General features: G+C 43.1%; 1 long non-coding RNA gene across 1 annotated transcript in view; it reads right to left on the bottom strand.

The window, feature by feature from the left end:
• LOC121035421 (uncharacterized) overlaps positions 1 to 10947 on the bottom strand; it is a 204853-nt gene that overhangs the window by 45514 nt on the left and 148392 nt on the right. The window lies entirely within an intron of this gene.

The raw sequence follows: 10947 nt of genomic DNA, 5'->3' as shown, positions 1-10947 counted from the left end.
TTATTTTATTTTATTTTATTTTATTTTATTTTATTTTATTTTATTTTTTTAACGTTTATTTATTTTTGAGACAGGGAGAGACAGCATGAATGGGGGAGGGTCAGAGAGAGAGGGAGACACAGAATCGGAAACAGGCTCCAGGCTCCGAGCTGTCAGCACAGAGCCCGACGCGGGGCTCGAACTCACGAACCACAAGATCATGACCTGAGCCGAAGTCGGATGCTTAACCGACTGAGCCACCCAGGCGCCCCGTTTCCATAAATATTTTATAATAAGCTTGTCTGTGTCTGCAAAAAAAAAAAAAAAAAAAAGCTTGCTGCCACCAGATTCAAGGTTGACCCTTCTTTTCTTTAGAACTGAAAAATAATGGGGCGCCTGGGTGGCTCAGTTGGTTAAGCGTCCGACTTCAGGTCAGGTCACGATCTCACGGTCTGTGAGTTCGAGCCCCGCGTTGGGCCCTGGGCTGATGATGGCTCAGAGCCTGGAGCCTGCTTCGGATTCTGTGTCTCCCTCTCTCTCTGCCCCTCCCCCGTTCATGCTCTGTCTCTGTCTCAAAAATAAATAAATGTTAAAAAAAATTTTTTTAAAAAGAACTGAAAAATAAGTGATCCTCTGTCATTCAAATTGGTGGTCTTTTATAGATAATGCATCATTTCTTTCTGGCTGTTTTTAAGATTTTTTTTCTCCTTCATTAGCTTTCAGAAGTTTAATTATGATGTGTTTTTTTATGGTTTTCTTTTGGTTTATCCTGTTTGGGGTTCACTCAGCTTCATGGATCTGTAGGTCTTTGCCTTTCACCTCTTTGGAAAGTTTTCAGCTATTATTTCTCCTTGAACTCCAATATGAATCCAACAATATGATTTGTTACATTAATCCCTGAGACTATTCTTTTTTTTTTTTTTCAGTCTATTTTCTCTTGATTGTCAGATTGAACAAATTCTATTGATTTATCTCCAAGTTCATGGATTCTGTGCTTTGTCATCTGCACTCTGTATTTGATTCCATCCAGCAAGGGTTTTTTTTTTTAAAGTTATTGTATTTTTGACTTTTATAATGTCTGTTTGGTTCTTTTTTATAACTTATATTTCTTTGCTGAGATTTTCTATCATTTTTATTACTTCAAGATAATTTATAATTGATTACTGGAGCAGTTTTATGGGAGTTGCTTTAAAATTCTTGTCAGATAATTCCAACATCTTGGGACTAGCATGTGTTGATTGTCTTTTCTCTTTCAAGTTGTGGGTCTGTTGGTTGCTTAGTAGGAAGAATCATTTTTTATTGTATTCCAGACATTTTGGTTATTACGTTAGGGGACTCTTGATCCCATCCAAATGTATTTTAGCAGAAAGTTACCCTTTTAAAGTTTAGCATATGCGTTCTGCCCTACTTGTGTGACTTCAGTTCTAATGAAACTTTAGTTTTCTGAGTCCTTGCAACATTACTTGGCTTGCTTTGTTTCTTCTTGTGCTGTGAGGACACTTGTTCAAAGCTCAGTACTGTCTAGAGTGGCAGAAGTTACTTCCTAAAGCCGCCTGCTGTTACTGGGAGACATTTGCTAGAAAAGAGAAAAACCCTTGGCCTGGGTGTCTTTTGCCACTAGGTTGAAGACAGAGAGACATAGGGTTTCACCGCTGCTGCTGTTGGAGGGGATAACCCACCCGCGCTCCAGTTGTGCAGCAGGGAATGGGACAGCCTAGGCCTTCACTGCTGCACATGGATTAGACCACTCACTGAGCCTGGTTTATGGAGCCCAAGCTGGATGGTCTGGGGATTTCCTGCTCCCGTTGCAAGCCAATGGAACCACCCGCCAGGGTCCCGGTTGTGGAGAAGGGGTTGAGGTAGCTGTTTACCCTGCTGGATCCCCAAGCATGGAGCAGAAATTCAGGTCCCCCCCTAGGTCTCTCTTGGGATTAACCTTTTTCTTGGCCTTTTGCCAAAGACAGAAGGCTTCCCCCCCCCCCGCTTTTTTTTTTTTTTTTTTTTTTTTTTTCTTTCCTATGTCCACCTGACAGTGGTTCTGGGTTTTAGGCTTCTCCAGTGCCCAGTTCAAGGGTAGGTGAGAAATAGAAAGAAAACCCAGGGAACTCACCCACCAATAGTCATTGCTCAAGTCCTGGGGTCTCTAGCCAGTCTGCCTTTTTCTTTCCAGCTTTCAGAGTTCTTTTTATCATTTTCTACTTAATAATTTCTGGGTATTTAGTTATATTTGGAGAGGAGGAGCAGGGAAAAAGCCAATCTATGGTATCTTGTTCTGGAACTGAAGTTCCAGAAAGCAATATAATTTTGACTTCATAACCAGGTCTTTAATCTATCTGAAATTGATTTTGGTGTATGATATGAGACAGGTATCTAATTTCTTTTTCTCTCATATGGATATCCAATTGTCTTGGCACCATTTTTGAAAAGTGTGTCTTTTATCTAATGCTCTGTGGTGCTCACGTCTGTGCTGTATGAAGAGTCTGTTGCTTGGCTTGCTCTCGTACGCCATTGCTCTGTTTTACTATCCCTGCAGCAACACAGCACACACTTAAGTATCCTATCTTTATAGTAAATATTCTAACACATTTTTAAAATTTATATTTATTTTGCATCCAATAAACTTGTTAAAACTCTTATTCAATTTTAAAATGTTTCTGTGGATTTTGGGGGGGCGGGGAGTAGGGAGAATTTTCTATGCAGGGCTATATCATTTTTAAAGGATGACCTTTTATTTCCCTTTTCAATCATTTGGTCGGGGGAGGTTCTTTTCATGCTGGCCAAAACCTCTAGTGCAGTGTTGAATTGATGGAAGCGGAGTTGTGTAATTTCTTGTCTTGTTTTTGCTCTCAAAAGAAAAGCTTTTAGAGCTTCACTGTTAAGTATGGTGTTTGCTATAGGTTTTGGTAAATATAGTCTATGAAAAGAAACAGGTTTCCTTCCATTCCTACTTGGCTAAGTGTTTTCTTATTATCATGAATGGATAATAAATTTTACAAAAAAAATAAAGGAATAGGAAAAGACATATTATGCTAACACTGGTTAAAAGAACACTGTAGTGCTTATATTAATACCACACCATGTAGATTTCATAGCAAAGAATATTACCATGGAAATTATTTTCTTCTTTTTCTTTTTTTTTTTTCCTGTTTTTTTAAGAGAGGGGGAAGGGAGGGGTGGAGGGAGAGAGAGAGAATATTGAGAGGCTCCCCAGAGTGGAGCCTAAGGTGGGGCTCAATTCCACGACCGTGAGATCATGACCTAGACCGAAATCAAGAGTCGCATGCTTAACCGACTGAACCACCCAGGCGCCCCAGTTATTGCCTTCTTGAAATACTTTGTTTCTGTTTTCCTGCGTGACCAATAGATTCTTAAAAATACAAGATGTGTACTTAAACTATCAAAGCCAAATATGAATATCTTACCAATATCAGACAATATAAAGACCTTAGAACACAATACAGTATCTCCAATAATTCTACATTTTTATAAATTTAAACTGCAAGACTACAGGGCCACCTGGGTGGCTCAGTCTGTTAAGTGTCTAACTCTTGATTTTGGGTCAGGTCATGATCTCACGGTTTGTGGGATTGAGCCCCATGTCAGGCTCCACACTCAGCATGAACCTGCTTGTGATTCTCTCTCTCTTCTCTCTCTGCCCCTCCCCCTGCTCATGCTCTCTCTCTAAAAAAAAAATAAACATTAAAAAAAAAAAACTGCGAGACTACATTGTTATTGTTTTGTACATTCAACATTCATATGGATTTACTCACTTATTGAGAACCTTCCTCCCTCTTGATCCCTTTCTGCATTTCATGCCTTCTATCTGGAATCATTTTTTTTCTGCCTGAAATACATCATTTGGAATTTCTTTTACTGAGGGTCTATTAAGGACAATTCTGCTTTGCTTACCTTAAAATGTCCTTCTTTATCCTCATTGTTGAAAGATATTTTCACTGGGTATAGAATTTTTCGTTAGCTATCAAATTTTATCAGCATATCGAAGCCATGATTCTTCTGTAGTCTAGCCTCCTTTATTATTGTTGAGAAGTCAGCAACTAGTCTAACTCGACCATTTCGAAACGATCTCCCTTTCTTTCGTGGCCATTATTAAGAGTTCCTTTTTTTTCTCTGGTGTTCTCTGATGTAGCTAAGTGTTTTCTTTGTCTGAATTGAGATTTATAAGGATTCTTGAATTTGTGGATTCATGACATTCATTGGTCCTGAAAATTTTTATCCATCCTTTCTTCACCTGTTTCTTCTACTCTGTCTTCTCTCTCCTCTCTTGAGATTCAGATTAAATTTATGTTATCCTCTCTTCTTCCATCTGTATATAACTTAACTACCCTTTGGCATTCTGTCCTTTTTTTGTCTCTTCATGACGTACATAGTCTCTTTTCTTCTGGCATGTTTTCCAGCTTACTAATTTTTTTCTCTAACTTTGTTTAATCCTGCAGTGAAATTCATTCTTTGGATTTTTAATTTGGGCGGTTGGATTTTTCATTTTCAGAAGTTCTTTTTTAATAAAAAATGTAACAAGCCAATTTTTATCATTTCCTGCTCGTACACATTTATTCGCACTTCTTTCTTATTTCCTTAAACAGTGTCACGGATGCTGTGCTGCCATGCCCATCTGCCTTTCAGGACTAAGGAATGAATTTACTCAGCTGATGGGAATCTTACTATCTGACAGTCTCTTTGAAACTTGCCCTGGTTGAAAAGAAATTACTTCCAGAGGTGATCTATCGCTAAAGACTGGTTGTCATGAGAATTTAAAGACCTGACTCCCTATCTCCAACTCAGGGCATCTCTGATGGGCCATCCTAGCTTCAGAGCCCCTCCTGCTATTGGCTGAAGCCATGGTGACCAGCCTGACAGCTCCCTCTGCCCAATCCTGCTTTCTTTCCTTCCCCCATCAGGTGTTGACACCCAGCAAACCTTCTAAACTCTAATGTCCATCTCAGAGTCGTCCCAGCTTCCCTGAGAATCTAAGCCGCAACACAGAGTAAGCATAAGTTACAGTGTAATGTATGTCTGATCATTTTAATACTAAAGTCCCTGCAGGTACATTTCTATTGTTTTTTTGTTTCTCCTTTTTGCACTCATTATGGCTTTTTTTTTTCTTTTGACTTGGTTACTATGATTTTATGATACCTGTTATATTTTAAATAATTATTTGTAATATTTGAGGTTCAAGGATAAAGTGGAGACAATTTCCATTGCTTCCTCCAAGTGCCATGAATCGGTATAGGGCCACCTCATACCCAGTTCATGCCCTGAGGATCCCTGAACCCAGGAGACATGAAACGGAACTACAAATCTGTAAAAAGGCTGGGTTCCTTTTGGTTCATATTTATACCAGCTTGTGGAACACAGTACCTTATTAGACTTCAAACCTCGTACAGGTCTTAGATTTTGATTTCTGTCATCTTCCATCCATAAGGACTTCAAACAAAAGTTCAGAATTCCCCAAATTGGTCAATGCTTTTTTTAAATTTTTTTAATGTTGGGGCGCCTGGGTGGCTCAGTCGGTTAAGCAGCCGACTTCGGCTCAGGTCATGATCTCGCAGTCCGTGAGTTCGAGCCCCGCGTCGGGCTCGGTGCTGACAGCTCAGAGCCTGGAGCCTGTTTCGGATTTTGTGTCTCCCTCTCTCTGACCCTCCCCCGTTCATGCTCTGTTTCTCTCTGTCTCAAAAATAAAATCGATGTTAAAAAATTTTTTTTTTAATTTTTTTAATGTTTATTTAATTTTTTAGAGAGAGAGAGAGAAAGAGAGCAAAAGAGAGTGGGTGAGGGGCAGAGAAAGAGGGACAGAGAATCCGAAGCAGGCTCCAGTCTCCACGTTGTCAGCACAGTGCCCAATGCTGGGCTTGAACTCACGAACTGTGAGATCATGACCTGAGCTGAAGTTGGCCACTTAACCAACTGAGCCACCCAGGTGCCCCTGGCCCATGCTTTTAAAGCAAAAATGTCTTCTGTGTGATCTTTACCTCTCACATTTTCCCTTAATTAAATGTCTTGATAATTCCATGCTATCTTGTTACCTATTTGATACTTGAAGAGGACTTGTAGTTTTTTCTCAGTGGCTAATTAGAGCCAAATAACCTATCCCACTTTTATGGGAAGCTAAAATAACCTGTCCCATCCAATTCATGCAGGTATTTTGGGAGTATGAAATATCAAAGAGTGGCAGGGAAAAAATTCAGATAGCCAGAATCGAGCAGTGGCAACCAGTTTGCCTTTTTTTTTTTCCCGCAAAAAGACTGTAAGCTTCCTTCTGATTTCAAAATAAAAGAGCACCAAGATGGGTGAGTGATGTCTGCCATGGTCACAGGAGGTGGTGAACCACAGGAGGGGCAATCCTTGGACTAGATGATTCTGAAAATTGCTTCCAGTTGTATGGGCGTCTGAATTCATGAATATGAAGAGCCGTCTATCCCCTGAACTTAAGCCATTCCTCTGAACTTGAGCCACTCCCTTCATTTTATAAACTGCTCAGCCTGAGTTTAAGGCTCCCCATGCTTTCATTTGAAGCAGATCCCCAGATTCTCCCACTGCTTTACCACGTGCGTCACAAACCATAGCCAGTTAGACTCTTTGTCGACCCCTGCACATGCTTGCAGCTTTCCGTCTCCACCAGCTTGACTCAGACTCACTGCTCAGGACACTTCCTCCCCATCTGCACACACAGAAATTCTGGACGTTCCTCTAACCTAGTTCAAATGTCACCTCCTCTGCAGAGCTCTCTTTGCTCCCGCTATGGAGCGGGCTCCTTCTTTTGATCTCTCAAAGCATCTGAAACCTTTCCGGCCACCTTTACCTTTCTCTCTCTTTTTCCCACGTTATTTAAGGTCTTTGTTTAATCTCCTGTCCTATATTGTTAGATGCAAGAAGCTCAGGCTGGGACTGTTTTACCTTTGTATCTGACATAGCTAAGTCCTCAGTGCGTCCTCGTCCACGGAAGAATGAAGGAGAAAAGTCCTATTCTCTCATGTTATATGTCCTTCAGACTTTGGCGGGGGGGTGGGGGGTGGGGGGAGGCTGGTGCTCACATTCCAAGGGGTAACTGAGCTATGCCCACCTCTCCCTGAGGTTCCAGGACAGCTGTTTGTAGGACCTCATATGGGAGCACAGAAGGTGGGACCAGGAGTCGCGTAGCTGTTTCTAGAGGCCAGACATGAAGGCGGGAGCAGGGCATGCCTGGTTTGCCATCACCCACCAGCAGCAGGGCTGGCCAGGCCAAGCGTAGTTGAGCATTTAAAATACATTAAAGGCCTGCTCCCTTTGAAGTTGGAAACTATCTCTATTTAATCAGAGAGAAACAACTTTTCAAAAGATTTTTTCCCCTCTTTTTTACCTTCAGCTTGCTGGCTTCTCCTGTGGTTAGTAGCATGAATAAAACATGCATATCCCAATTAAATCTTGATTTAATTTCACTTCTTTGCAAAGCTGATGAACTCGAGTGCTTTCATAAAGACACTGAGCATTAGCATTCTTTTGTTATGCACAATCCATTCCGAGGAACAAGGGGCTAAAAATAATCAGGCGCCTCTCTCCTGGCCTTGCCAAGCTCTCAGTGAGTTAGGGAGAAAGGAAAACACACGCATGCACACACACACACACACACACACACACACTCACTCACTCACACACACACTCACACACATCTCCAGCCAGGCTAATCCTCCCTGCGGAGACCCCCTGGTAACTGTGGAGAATGAGAGCCGCTTTTGACCACAAAGAGCATCTTTGGGTTGGAAGAGAAGCACAGTCTACAAAAATGACTGAGTGACTCTTGGACACTTCACCTGGAATAAACAGTAGGCCATGGTGATCTGAGAGCTCCTTCCTTCTCCTGCTTCAGACGAGGCACCAAAAGCAGAAAGTTCTGGACCAACCTATACCATCCCAGAGGTCTGACTGAGCTTCTTGGTTAGCCACTTTCTTTTGAGTTTGAAAAATACAGGGGCACCTGGGTGGCTCTGTCAATTAAGCATCTGACTTCAGCTCAGGTCATGATCTCACAGTCCATGAGTTCGAGCCCCGTGTCGGGCTCTGTGCTAATAGCTCAGAGCCTGGAGCCTGCTTCTGATTCTGTGTCTCCCTCTGTCTCGGCCCCTCCCCCACTCATGCTCTGTCTCCCTCTCTCTCTCAAAAACTAAATAAACATTAAAAAGATTTTTAAAAGAAAAATACAAAGTTCCCCCATAAGTTTGTCTTCTTCATTTCAAAAAATAAATCTGTGTTAGATACTGGGAGGAAATAGGTGAACATGTTTATCAGTGGCTATTCCCGGATTATGGATTGTTTTTTTTGTGTTATTCCTGATATTTTATAGTTTCTGAACTCTCCTTAGTGTAAATATATTTTACAATAAGAAAAAGTGATTATTTTAAAGAGACACATTTATTGAACCACCCTCCTAGATTGAGGAGGAACAACTATCTAAGAAATGGCCCCTAACTTCAAGGAGTTTTTACGCTCCTTAAGGTAACTAATAATAAAGACTGAATATAGAAGCCTCAGTTCTAAGCTGTGCAGAAGCTCGCAGTGATTAAAGAACTTCCAGAGGAGGTGACACTAGAAACCTATAGATCTCTGGGTTTGAGGGACTGTAGGAGTCATGTAGACCAACTCTACTCTTGGTGATTAAATTTCACCTTCATCAGCCCCCCTGAATGACCCACTGGTGAACATCGTCAGTTCCTGACCAGAAACTTGATACTCTTCAAGTCATTCTGCTCCATATTTTGGTTTCTTCCACCACCTGGAAGATCTGTCTTACCTTGAGCTGAACTGTTTCCCTGGTGGCTCTGATTTTGCCTCCTGGGGTCACATGTACTAGATGAGCCACCTCTTCCAGAGCACAGCTCTTTGATTTTACATCAGCTTTTGACGTCTTTCTTCTCTCTTGTCTTCTTTTCTTGACTGAACAATTATAGTTTCTTCAACCACACCTCAAATGGTATGACTTCCAACTGATAAGGGCTTTGAAAAATGGGTCAAATACACACAAAATGAGAGAAGAAAGAATGGACTTTCTCAGCAAGGAAAATGGTACAGACAAGACGTAGATTCTGAGTGTGTGGACTGATCTAGAAGAAACCAGTCTACTGGGGCTGAGTTTAATGAGGGCCTTGATGAAAGGTGCAGGTGAAGAGGTAGGAGGGAGGTCTCTGGGGAAAACCTGGGTTGTAAACTGATTCTGGCTGTAGCACCACACCCCACTCACTGAACAATTTCTTTCGTTCCAAGAGGGGCCTGCTCTGGGATTCAGGGGATCTCTTTGCAGCCAGGTGCTCCTGCTTCATGACCGCCCAGGTCATGTGGATCCAGTAGGGGAGAGCCAGGGAGAAGAGGGCAGTGGTGAGATGCTCAGTGTTTGGTTACTGCAGACAGTCTTTCTCTCAGCTGCTGCCTTTCCCTGTGATCTGACCAGCAAATAACAGATAGTACGCAGCCAGCCTGTGGAGAAAGACTCCCTGAGTCCTCCATATTGTCGGGAATACATCTGTCAGGTTGGCTAAACTGGAGGTGGGGTCTTAGAGCTAAGGTCTAAAGAGCCCGTCCATGAGATAGAGGTCATTTTCAGGGTTGTGCATGGAGCATGATGGGAAAGAAGAGGGGCCACAGAAGCATGACAGACCAGGGCAGGCAAGGGACAGAGATCGGGGGTGCAGAGAAGGGGTCGGGGGACACACCTAAGGGTGATTCCCACCTGGGAAGTCACCCCTCACCCTCTGACTCCTCCAATCACATGGAGCCGTAGTGACTATCCAAGGATGTAACGGACGCAGTGACAACAGTGCAAAGGCTGTACGCACTCAGCTCATCATGGTGGTGAAAAAGGCAAGCATGGCATGTGGGGAACCTGCAGCAAAGTACCGGGGAGGTAGCCTCACTGGGGCCCATCCATCCCCTTCCCCCACACCTGGCTCCATCCTCTACAACAAGAAACTTTGTGTGCATGTGTGTGAGGACCCCAGACCACAGGTCTGAGCTCCATCTGCTTGTCCTGCCTTCAAAATGCCAGTCTTTGGCTACCCTCAAGTCAAAGGGTGGGCACCAACAGACCTTGAAAAGAGGACTGTGCAGACCCTGGAAGTGAGATCAGGGCTATTTAAGAAGGAAATCTGGGAGGGCGCCTGGGTGGCTCAGTCGGTTAAGCATCCGACTTCAGCTCAGGTCACGATCTCGCGATCCATGAATTTGAGCCCCGCGTCCGGCTCTGGGCTGATGGCTCAGAGCCTGGAGCCTGCTTCCGATTCTGTGTCTCCCTCTCTCTCTGCCCCTCCCTCATTCATGCTCTGTCTCTCTCTGTCCCAAAAATAAATAAACGTTAAAAAAAAAAATTAAAAAAAAAAAAAAGGAAATCTGGGTGCCCCGAGGACCTAAAACTTGGTCTTGAATGAGGGGCGTGCGATCTGGGTGGTCTCATCCTGTGAATGCCAAAGATGTGGGGACAGTAGGATGGGAGAAAGGCCAGTACCATTACCCTGGAAGCATGGAGCCCAGGGCCTGCCTGCACAGGGCTAAAGACAGTACTGATGACAAGTCTGGTGACCAGAAAACAATGAAGTAGAAGGAGCAAAGACTTTGGAACCACAGGTCTGGGCTCAGATTCTAGCTTTAACACTTACCTCCTTCATCCTCCTTTAACCTCTTTGAATCACAGGCTCCTCCTGGACAAATCCGGGACCGCACACCTGCCTTGTGGGCTAATGAGATAGTGTTAGAAAATTCCTGCCATGTATCCATAAGTGATGGTCATTGTTGCCTTTAACATGAAGTCACATGTCAAGGGACAGCCAACTCAGAGCAGTGACAAGACAGAGCAGAAGTCTTGGGGGAGAGGCAGGCTGAGTTTCCTTTGGGTGTTGAAGACCCTGCGGTAAGTTCAAGTCTGCCCAGCCCAGATTCTGAGACCACACCTCACAGGCCTTTGAAATTGCTCTGCATTATTTCATTTCA

Source organism: Herpailurus yagouaroundi, unplaced genomic scaffold, assembly GCF_014898765.1.
Source record: "Herpailurus yagouaroundi ecotype Mexico unplaced genomic scaffold, PumYag 161, whole genome shotgun sequence".
Taxonomy (NCBI): domain Eukaryota; kingdom Metazoa; phylum Chordata; class Mammalia; order Carnivora; family Felidae; genus Herpailurus; species Herpailurus yagouaroundi.
This window is presented reverse-complemented; position numbering and strand designations above follow the sequence as displayed.